The sequence below is a fragment of the Mustelus asterias genome, chromosome 11 (genome assembly GCF_964213995.1).
Source record: "Mustelus asterias chromosome 11, sMusAst1.hap1.1, whole genome shotgun sequence".
Lineage (NCBI taxonomy): Eukaryota > Metazoa > Chordata > Chondrichthyes > Carcharhiniformes > Triakidae > Mustelus > Mustelus asterias.
In genome coordinates, this window is record NC_135811.1 from 84,719,232 (window position 1) to 84,731,022 (window position 11,791).

General features: G+C 44.2%; 1 protein-coding gene across 1 annotated transcript in view; it reads left to right on the top strand.

The window, feature by feature from the left end:
* LOC144500635 (acid-sensing ion channel 2-like) overlaps positions 1 to 11,791 on the top strand; it is a 1,309,014-nt gene that overhangs the window by 525,418 nt on the left and 771,805 nt on the right. The gene's annotated exons all lie outside the window — the stretch shown is intronic.

Genomic DNA, 11,791 nt, shown 5'->3' on the forward strand with positions numbered 1-11,791 from the left:
ACTGCAATGAGGTTACTGTGAAAATCCCCTAGTCGCCACACTCCGGCGTCTGTTCGGGTACACTGAGGGAGAATTTAGCATGGCCAATGCACCTAACCAGCACCTTTTTCAGACTGTGGGAGGAAACCAGAGCACCAGGAGGAAACCCACGCAGACACGAGGAGAACATGCAGACTCCACACAGACAGTGACCCAAAGCAAGGAATCGAACTGAGGTCCCTGGCGCTGTGAGGCAGCAGTGCTAACCACTGTGCCACCCTTAGCATTGGAGGAAAAGAAAAGTCTGCCTGATTATTGTAATCCCACTTGTTCAACTCTGAATTTAATACCTATAGCATTTAATGTTGGTATTGAATATTTCCTTCCTTTGTAATACAGACGTAACAGAGGCATGGTTAAAACAGCAGAAATTGCTTCAAGATGCTTTAGTTAATGCGTACCATGTGCATTCCACTGATACAGTTTGAGCTGTGTGGATTGTACAATTGACAATTCTCTCCCATAATTTATTGAAAATTCTCTACTTTAAGCCGTCAGTGTTGATTTCCACATTACAATTGATGCAGCCTAGGTCACAGATATGATCGATATTATTCTTGTGCGAAGTGCATTGTGCTTATGTTGAATTGCATTTTGATAGATATTGTTGCCTGAAGCTGAATAGTGCTCCAATTCTGAAAGAGATTGGCTCTTTCATGTTTCTATTATTTTTTATTTGTGGATGTTACAAAAGTTAGCATTGGAATAGTCATCATGGAAAGTGACTCAATATAATGTTTTCAATTTATAAGATATATATATCTTCAGGACATTCAGTTACAAAATCTTTAATTTAGTGCTTCCTCTGCAGTTTTTCATTGCCATATGATTTCATATAGATTTAACTAATTGACATGCTCTGTAGTTATCGTAAGTTTTATTTTATTTATTAGCGTCACCAGCAGGCCTACGCTGCAATTAAGGAACTGTGAAAATCCCCAAGTCGCTACACTCCAGCGCCTGTTCGGATACACTGAAGGAGAATTTAGCATGGCCAATGCACCTAACCAGCATGTCTTTTGGACTATGAGAGGAAACCGGAGCATCCAGAGAAAACCCATGCAGACACGGGGAGAACGTGCAGACTCCACACAGACACTGACCCAAGCCGGGAATTGAACCTGTGTCCCTGGCGCTGTGAGGCAACAGTGCTAACCACTGTGCCACCATTCCACCTTCGAGCTATTTTCTGATAATTGACCACATGACTGACCTCCCAAATGTGAGAGTCAGAACCATCCTGTGCAAGGAATATTCTTGATGGAGATGAACATTAGGAAGATGAGAATGGAATTATATTTTGTGACTGCCAGCTCTGTGTTTGGTGGGATCACATAGAGCTGGCAGTCAAAGCTATCAAACCATACCTTCCTGAAGGACGCTCTGAATATAATTGCAACAGGCATCAAACAAAATAGTGACTGAAGATACAGCATTCAACGGATGCCATGAAGACCAAAAGAGAAAATGCTGGAAAATCTCAGCAGGTCTGGCAGCATCTGTAAGGAGAGAAAAGAGCTGATACTTCGAGTTCAGGTGACCCTTTGTCAAAGCTTTGTCAAAGGGTCATCCGGACTCAAAACATCAGTTCTTTCCTTACAGATGCTGCCAGACCTGCTAAGATTTTCCAGCGTTTTCTCTTTTGGTTTCAGATTCCAGCATCCACAGTAATTTACTTTTATGCTTTGATGCCATGAAGAGTTCTGTACAATGCTGCCTCACATGCAAGCATGGAAAACTATTTTTATTGCTGTTTTTTTCTTAAACTTGAAATGCTGTTGGGACAATGAAGGGCGGTGATGGGGATTTTCCATTCCTGTTTTCGGCAAATGGGAATGGTGGAGGGGGCAGAGAACAGATAAGAGTCCCAAAATGGCTTTTACACATTTACGCCAGCCGATTACCCCACTCGATTGTCCGTGCCACCCAACCCCCCAAACCAGCAACATCATGCTGAGCAGAGCATATAAAAACTGCATTCATCGTGGACCCAAATGTATGGATTTCATTTTTGATGAGACTTTGTAGAAATGGAATTGTTATTTTTAATTACGGGGATCCCGACTTTTAAATTTGTTTGAATAGGCAGTTTCGGTGTTTGCACCTCTGATAGTACCCCTATGTTAAACTGTCCATACATGTTGGCATATTATAACAGGCCCTCATGATGTACACCTGGTACAAAACTCACGGGGACGCAGAGGTGGGTGCAGCCCCCGGGGGGAGTAGGTCATGCCTGGGTAATGCCCATTGACACTGCCTGGGCAATGCTCCCTGGTGCTGCCCATGCATTGAGTGCCAGTGGTTGGAGGTTTCCATGGGGGATATGCCAGGGGTTCCATGTCCCTGGGGTTGGGGCAGCGTGCTGGTGTCCGTATCTATTCGGCAGGGGGTGGATTCTGTGATGTGTGAGTTACTGCTGTGGGGAGAGGGGGTGGTTCTGTGGTGGGAAGGGTTCCTTTATTCTATTGTTATCTCTTTTAGATTGGGGCATCCTTCAGGAGCTGAAGTTGCTGGCGGGACAATCTCATTCAGAGTCTGCCCTGCCAACCTGACATTGTGGAGCCCACATCGCTTCCTTGCTTTTTCTTTGACTAAGTGTCAAAACATATGGCAGTAAAAGCCAGCCGTGCAGCCAGCGGGCTACACCTGCTTTCCCTACCTGAGTTGACACTTAGTCAAAAAATGGCAAAATTCCGCTGAATGAATTATTTTATTTGTTCATGCTATTGGGGAGACAAAATTAACTGTTCATCCTTCTGTTGTCCTTTGAAGCCAGCTAGCAAGTTCCTCCTGAAACTGCTGTAATCTTTGTGGTTACGGTACTCCTGTGATTGTGATGGGCAAGATAAACGCCTTTCTGGGACAGTTTTCTACAATGCCTTGGAGCTCTGAATTTCTTTCCGAGACTTCAGCCTTGATGAAAGCCCTTAATGTAAGTAATTCAATTGTGCAAAGAAAATGGAACTATCACCCAGCACAGAAGGTAATTTGGGATTCTTCCATAAACCACTTAATAGATTATACCCTCCAAGCATCTGAAATTAATTCCTTAAATGGACCACCCATGTCAGAATATTTATTGACTTGCAGTTTGATTGATTGGCTAAGATCTTATGGACATCTCATTGAACACTGCATGATTGCTTTCATGCAGTCCATTCTGAAAAGACGTCCAGCCACAACGTTTATGACCACAAAGATCACATTTTGACACATGTTTCTTATGTCGGTCATTAGCCAATTTAGACCCCCTGGCACCTCATTGACAGTCAGAAGTTTAGCCAGTGCTCTAAGTCTGGTTGCTATCAGTTTTTTTTCTATTGGCTTTATCTACAATCACTCTTTTGTCTTTACCATGGGTGGCACAGTGGTTAGCACTGCTGCCTCACAGCGCTAGGGACCCGGGTTCAATCCCAGCCTCGGGCCACTGTCTGTGTGGAGTTTACAAGTTCTCCCCGTGTCTGTATGGGTTTCCTCCGGATGCCCTTGTTTCCTCCCACACTCCAAAGATGTGCGAGTTAGGCCATGCAAAATTGCCCCTTAGTGTCAGGGGGACTGGCAGGGTAAATACGTGGGGTTGTGGGGATAGGGTCGGGGTGGGACAGTGGTTGGTGCTGGCTTGATGGGCCGAATGGCCTCCTTCTGCACTGTCGGGATTCTACGATTCTATGTAGAAAGACTGAATCTTGGTTGCCATATCTATGCAGTGTAAAATGGAAATGTTTCTCTCTTTGTCCCACAATTTTAAATCCATGGCAACTATTCTATTTAAGTTTTGTGCTAATGGCAGACTTTTTTTTACTATGGGATGTGGTGGCATCCTCTGATGCATTTTACAGATGTAATTTGTACTAATCTCCTCAATGAGCCTTGTATAATCATCATCAACCACACCTGCATGCTTTAGCGTTTTTAACCGATGACAAAAGTGATGAGCAAATTGCATGTGTAACTTTAAAACAATTTGTTTTTTCCTTTCTCAATCTTTATCACCTGATCCCATTAACATCTCTTTAACATTCTGATTAGATATGCCGAGTTTTGCTTAGTGGAAGCAACACTGCCCTGAATGGATAAACCGAAGGCCTCCAAAAACAAACAATTGCTTTATCATGTTGCATTTCCAGTTTCATTTGTGCATTTTTCATGGAAGGCTTGTTTTTTAAAAATTCATTCATGGGACATGGGCATCGTTGACTGGCCAGCATTTATTGCCCATCCCGAATTGTCCGAGGGCAGTTGAGAGTCAACCACATTGCTGTGGCTCTGGAGTCACATGAAGGCCAGACCAGGTAAGGATGGCAGATTTCCTTCCCTAAAGGACAAGCAGCAAGGGTATCTTACTGGAGACTACCAACATGTCTTACTAGAGACTACCAGCATGAGACTTACTAGAGCCTTAATAAAGTTACTTACTCCAGCTAATTTGCATGGAATCGCCCTTTTTTTCGTGACCTCAAATGTGTTGTCATCTTAAAACAAGTAAAACTTTAATACCCCTTGACCTCACTCAATCTTTACTATTGAGTGAATCTAAACAACATTCTAACCAATCTGTTCCACACACACTGTCGAAGTACAACCATTATTTAGCACAGCACAAGTAAATGAATCGTGACTAATATACCTATTACTGGATTAAAGTTTCTTGTAACTCGTACAATTCCCTCAGGCTGATCATTATCATCACCTTCACTTTCGAATTCTCTGCGTCATGATTGCTTTGAAAACTCTGCTGTTCTGCTTTGAGCGTCTCATTCCATAATGATATTTTGAGTCATGTCTGAAGTACAGGTTAACTGTTCCCAAGGCATTTCTGGGTTTTATTCGCCTATTATTGCTATTCCAATCCTGTAGTCTGCCGAGATATCCTGATTGGCTAAAAGTTCATTCATCCTCATTTTTTTTCTGTCTGTAAATCTTCGGTCGTCCTGGAGTCAGCACCCCAAGTCTCTGGGGCGGCCGGGTAGCAGAGTATTTCGCATTGTTGCCTCACAGCGCCAGGGACCTGGGTTCGATTCCCACCTTGGGTCACTGTATGCTTAGAGTTTGCATGTTCTCCCGGTATCTGCGTGGGTTTCCTCGGGTGCTCCGGTTTCCTCCCATAGTCCGAAAGACATGCTGGTTAGGTGCATCGGCCATGCTAAATTCTAAATCTTAATTATCTCAAAAAGCCCCGATCCTTGAGTCTTCCATCCTTTGTGACACCACATAATATCCCACTTGCACCATCCAGTTAGTGTGAAATGATTACTTCCCCAGGATTTTTGAAAGCAGGGACGTTTGATCCAATAAGTGTGTATATTTCTAAGAACTGAACATTGGTTAACAGCAGGAGCCCCGCGACATCTTTGCACAATCCAGCAACTGCAATGTGAGCTCCAAAGAAGGAATCTCCAAATTGAAGTTGTGCAATAGTCATTTAAACTCTGTGATCTATTCCTCGATGGAATGAAATGACCATCCTTCTTTTGAAATCTATCAAATTCTGACCACGCCTTGTCAACATCCTTTTGTAAATGTCATCCAATAAGCTTAAGAGAAGATCTAAACATTCAGCAGTATCAAATTGACAGGCATCCAGCTCACAAAGTACCTCGCTTCCAATTTTATTTTTATTAGGAAGTGACAAAGCCAAAATCGTACCATGATTTTCACAGTAACTCCATGGCAGTGTTAATGTAAGCCTCCTTGTGACACTAATAAATAAACTTAAAAACTTCCTCTTCAATAAGGATGTAGCCATGTCCGCTTCATTTCTTCATTGCTTATACAGTTCAGATTCAGAGAACATCAGTGAGTTATCAAAATCTGACAATTTATGCTTGTTTTCAACCATTCTTCATGAACGTAACTCAGATTATAATCTTCTGTTCTGAAAAAAAATATTTTCCAATCTTCACCTTTAGGCAACCATTCCTTGCTACCATGCTGAACTCGTGACAACCAGATGGTCTAGTAGTAAACCAGATGACAATCTTTTACCGACTGTTAGATTTATTCAGAGAATGTGACATTACAACTGTACATCTATTTCCGAACCAACAATATTCTAGAAGTCTCTATTTATGCTGAAGGTACCAAATCAATAAATGACCACCTTCTCGATATGTTCTCCAAAGATGTGCAGGTTAGATGGATTGGCCATGCTAAATTGCCCCTTAGTGTCAGGGGGATTAGTAGAGTAAATATGTGGGGTTAAGGGACAGGGCCTGGGTGGGATTGTGGTCGGTGCAGACTCGATGGGCCAAATGGCCTCCTCTGCACTGTAGGGATTCTAAGACTCTATGTTTAACCTTGAAATACAATTAACATATTGGCCGAAATGTTCTGATAGTTACCGTTGGCGGGATCTTCTGGTCCCACCGATGGTGACCCTCTGCCGCAGGTTCCCTGATGGCGGAGGGTGCAAACAATGGGACAACGTGTTGACAGTGGTGGGACCACTGCCATCCAATTCATGTTTGAAATAGCTGCAGGGCACTCCATGTCAGTGGGGATGTGTTCCCCGTCTACTCTTCGAGTGGTGGGAAGTGGGACTCCACCATCTGAAAAATCCAGGCCTGTATTTTGCTTTGAGAGCTATGTGGATATTAGTAGATAAATGCTTCATGTATTCAAATGTGATTCCTTCATCCATTACCTTTTAACAAACATATAAAAACATCAATCAGAACAAGGAATATTTATTTGTAGACAAATGTTTGCATAGTGAAATTTGATTATGTGCAAATAGCACCCAACGTCGAGATGCTTATAACTGTAATACTTATTTCATGGTGTTTCTCTGTTCAACGCTTACTTTTCCTTAATTATTTATCTCCCATGTTAAGTTTTATTTTGCTTCTCCCTCCTCTTCTATCCTAAGCGTTATTTTCTTCTCAGCTGCACTACAGCCTGAGGTAATTTCACTTACTGGGAGATTATTCCACATTTTAGCATCTTTCTGTCATTCCATTCCTTCATGTATTGGAGACCTTATGCATGAAGCTGCTCACACGTTGTAAAGCCAATATACTCATGGCCTTAATGCTCAAAGCTCTTACAGCCAATTTTTCCCCATGTCCATCATACCCAGTGCTATTCATTCTTTTCTCTTACGCTTCCTATTCAGTGATTCCATAAACCCACTGCCAAACGCCTTTCTTGCTTGGCTGCATCCGCCCCCAGGGTCTTTCATTCACCTCTTGTGCCTCACTGTTTCTTAACCTTTCAGTATCTAATTCTGTGCTAGCTGCTGATACCATTCCTGGTGGATGCTTAAATCAGGTGAATTGAGATAGCCTTCCATTAAATCGGAAACCATTCTGTTATTATCGTAGGGGCGACACAGTGGCACGGTGGTTAGCACTGCTACCTCACAGCCCCAGTGACCCAGGTTCAATTCTAGCCATGGGTGACTGTCTCTGAAGTTTGCACATTCTCCCCATGTCTGCGTGGGTTTTGTTTGGGTGCTCTGGTTTCTGCGCACAGTCCAGAAATGTGCAGGTTAGGCTGATTGACCATGCTAAATTGCCCTTAGTGTACAGGTTAGGTGGATTAGTTATGATGAGTGTGCTGGGTTGTGGAGATGGGGCAGAGGGTCGGGCCTGGGTGGGATGTTCTTCAGAGGGTCAGTGTAGACTTAATGGGCCAAATGGCCTTTCCCTGGCACTGTAAGGATTCTATGATACTTTACTAAAGGTAGGGTCACAAATCTAGCTCCACTCTAATACTGGAAACATCTGCATGATAGAAGAATTCCTTTATGTATCTGTTTAGCAATGGGTGGGATTTTCCAGCCTTTCCCACTGGCAAGATCTTCCAGTCCCACTGAAGTCAATGCCGCCACGGGAATGGACGAATGACACAAAATGCCATGGATTTTAGCGGGGCAGGAAGATCCTGCCAATGACCAATAGCGAGCCACCTACAGTGCAGGAAAAGTTGCCATTATGGAGAGGGGCTGGTGGTCAGGGGGCTGGAAAGCCAATGGGCAGAATCTTCTTGCCATTCACGCCGGCAGGATTTTCTGGCCCTGCTGCAGTGACTGAGCGCCAAATTCTCCGTCCTCGCTTGGAGCGGCACTTTTCAAATAGTCATACCTGTTTTGAAATCATGGTGGGGAGCATGCAAAAAAGATTTGCTTCCAGGAATGATGGACTTCATTTACATGGATAGATTGGAGAAGTTGGAGTTACCCTTGTCGAAGAGAAGGAGATTTCAAAGAGATATTCAAAATCATGAGGGGTCTGGGCAGTGTAGGGAGGGAGAAGCTGCCAGTGGAAGGGAAGAGGACACCAATTTAAAGCAGTTGGCTAAAGAACCAAAGACAGCACGAGGAACAAGTGTTGAATTAGCGTGTGGTTTGGATCTGGAATGCTTTGTCTGTGGGTCTGCGGGAGGCAGATTCGATTGTGGCTTTCCAAATGGAATTAGATAATTATCTGAGGAGAAGGAATTGCAGGGCTAGGGGACTATGAGGAAGGGTTGTAGGAGTAGGATGAGCTGAGTGGCTTTTTAAGAACTGGTAAAGGTACAATGACCTCCTCCTGTGCTGTAACCATTCTGTGTTTCTGTGAATTGAAGCTAGAAGCCATTAATTGATTTGTCTTCGTAGAATCACAGAATCTCTACAGTGCAGAAGCAAGCCATTCAGTCCATCGAGCCTGCACCAACAACAATCCAACCCAGGTCTTATCCCCATAACCCCATGTATTGAACTTTCTTACCTTATCCCCCTGACACTAAGGGACAATTTAACTTGGCCAATCAAACTAACCCGCACATCTTTGGACTGTGGGAGGAAAGAGGAGCACCCGGAGATGGGGAGAATGTACAAACTCCACACAGACAGTGACCTGAGGCCAGAATTGAACCTGGGTCCATGGTGCTGTGAGGCAGCAGTGCTTCCATGAACACTTTGCCACAATGCCGCCCCAATATAGTTTAGTTTGGTCACCCATTATGAGTTTGTTGTAACTATAATTTAAAAAAATGAACCAAACGTGTGTTGTCTGCTACTAATGAACCCTATAATAAAATTACAATAAGCAGAATGGACAAACAACAACCGTTTACAGAGAATCCATGATTGTAGACTTAAGTTTATTTATTAGTGTCACAAGTAGGTCACTGTAAAAATCCCCTAGTCGCCACACTCGGGTGCCTGTTCAGCTACACTGAGGGAGAATTTAGCATGGCCAATGCATCTAACCAGCACGTCTTTTGGACTATGGGAGGAAACTGAAACACCCAGAGGAAACCCACACAACCATGGGGAGAACGTACAGACTCCACACAGACAGTGGCTCGAGCCGGGAATCGAACTCGGGTCCCTGGCGCTGTGAGGCAGCAGTGCTAGGCACTGTGTCCCGGATACATCAGGGATCAAAATGCCAGTTTTGTTGAGCATATTGTGGTAGATATAACTAGCTGTATGATGGTAGCTAAAGTAGATTTATGATGCTGTACATCAAAATATAGTGTAGCAAGAACACTGGTATATTAGTTATTTGGATTAGGGAGGAAATGCAATTCTGTATTGGCAATCAATAAACCCCTCCTTGCCGCTGTTTTGGGAAGCGTTTGATCTTGAGCACAAGGCTGGGGTTGTCTGGCAAGCCTTCTCTTCTGACCATGAACATGCTAGAATGAACAGAAATGGGAAAACTGTCAGGCTTTAATTTGGAGGACGTGAGGGGAAGTTTTGGACAATCTCAGATGATTCCAGTCAGGAGTTAGGAATTATTTTTGTTTATATATATTGTGAGAAATGTGCTATGTGAATTACACTGATATTTTCATGCAAAGATAAGTTACGCTAATTGATTTCAACAATTCTGATCGTATCTGTGATTGCACAGGGCTGATTTTAACTCCTTCCCATCTGGCATTCCTGGAACATTGGTGGCCTGTAAATGGCAGCAGGCTTTTTACAGTCATGTTTATGTTTGCACTGTGGCTGGCAATGTTTTAGATTGGGTGCTGGGATAGATCACAGAAGCATCTGCCTGTTTCAGGCGAGGGGATTACTTGTAATGTGCAAATAGGAGATCCTGTAGGCAGGGTTTACTGACCCCCCCCCCCTCCCCGCCCAGCCCCACAGCTCATTTTGCTGTGGTGAGGATCCACGCCCACCATTAGTGAGTGGTAGGATCTTCTGGTCCCACTGCTGCCACCAGGATTTTCCATTGTATGCATCCACCAACCACCGGGGAACCCGCGGCAGGGATTCACCCTCGGCCAGGCTGGAAGATCCTGCTGGCCGGAACTACTGGAGAATTTTGGCCTCTTAATCACAATTTTGAGGCACGGATGGATGAGTGTGGTGCTGCACATTCCTCAGTCAATTCTACCATATGGTCAGCTGCTTAACCAGTGTCCTTACAGGGGCAATCAGAGGCTGCTCACTGAACTTGCTTCTTTTTTTGGTGGATCCGTGAGGCGTGGTTGGTTCAGCATGCAAATTGGCTCATTTTCCACCCTTACGGAGTTAGTGAGCCACCTGCCTATTCGGTGCCTGCATCCAATGTGCCAATTTAATTGTAGATGAGGCCCAGGCTTCAAAAAGACTGAGGATCTTAGCAGTAGGGATGGTAGGTGGTTATGGTCAGGCTTCGTGCCTGTTTTTCACTGGTATTAAAATAAGTCTTAGTCCATTCAGTTGCAGCGTGATGGCTCTTACCAAGTGTTTTCTTGGCCTGCTTTCAGAGTAGGCGCAAGAGGATAATGTGTGAAGGTCAAAAAAGTCCAGTTCAAATCAGGTTGCACAACGCCTCTAGTTTGCACTATTGTTAAAGTAGATATTCAAACATGTGAGCAGATAAAAGGTATGGGATTTACTTATGGAAGAAGGTGGCAAGACTGAATAAGAAGATATATGGCAAATCCTGGCCCTGTAACACCAGGCTGCGCTGGACTACGTAGTACTGGGTGTTCTGGCATATGTGATGGTTGAATGTACATTTTCAACTAAAGCCACCATAGATGACACTTGCAGAGGACACTAAGCTGGATGGCAGTGTGTGCTGTGAGGAAGGTGCTAAGATGCTGCAGGGTGACAGGAAGGAAGATTATTATCTGAATGGTGGCAGTTTAGGAAAAAGAGAAGTGCAACATGACCTGGGTGTCAAGTGAAACAGTCGCTCAAGGTTGGCATGCAGGTACGGCAGGCGGTGAGGAAAGCTAATGGCATGCTGGCCTTCGTAGCAAAAGGATTTGAGTATAGGAGTAAGGATGCCTTGCTGCAGTTATGCAGGGCCTTGGTGAGGCTACACTTTGAATATTGTGTGCAGTTTTGGTCTCCTGGTCTGAGGATGGACATTCTTGCTATTGAGAGGTTCACCAGACTGATTCCCGGAATGGCAGGACTGACATATGAAGAGAGACTGGATCGACTTGGCTTGTACTCACTGGAATCTAGAAGAATGAGATAGGATCTCATCAAAACATATAAAATCCTGATGGGACTGGACAGGCTAGATGCGGGAAGAATGCTCCCGATGTTGGGGAAGTCCAGAACGAGGGGTCTCAGTCTAAGAAGAAGGGGTAAGCCATTCAGGACTGAGATGAGGAAGAACTCCTTCAGTCAGAGAGTTGTGAACCTGTGGAATTCCCTACCTCAGAAAGCTGTTGGGGCCAGTTCATTAGATATGTTCAAGAGGGAGCTGGATGTGGCCCTTGCGGCTGAAGTGATCAAGGGGTATGGGAATGGGATATTGAAAGCGTATGATCAACCATGATCATAGGGAATGGTGGTGCAGGCTTG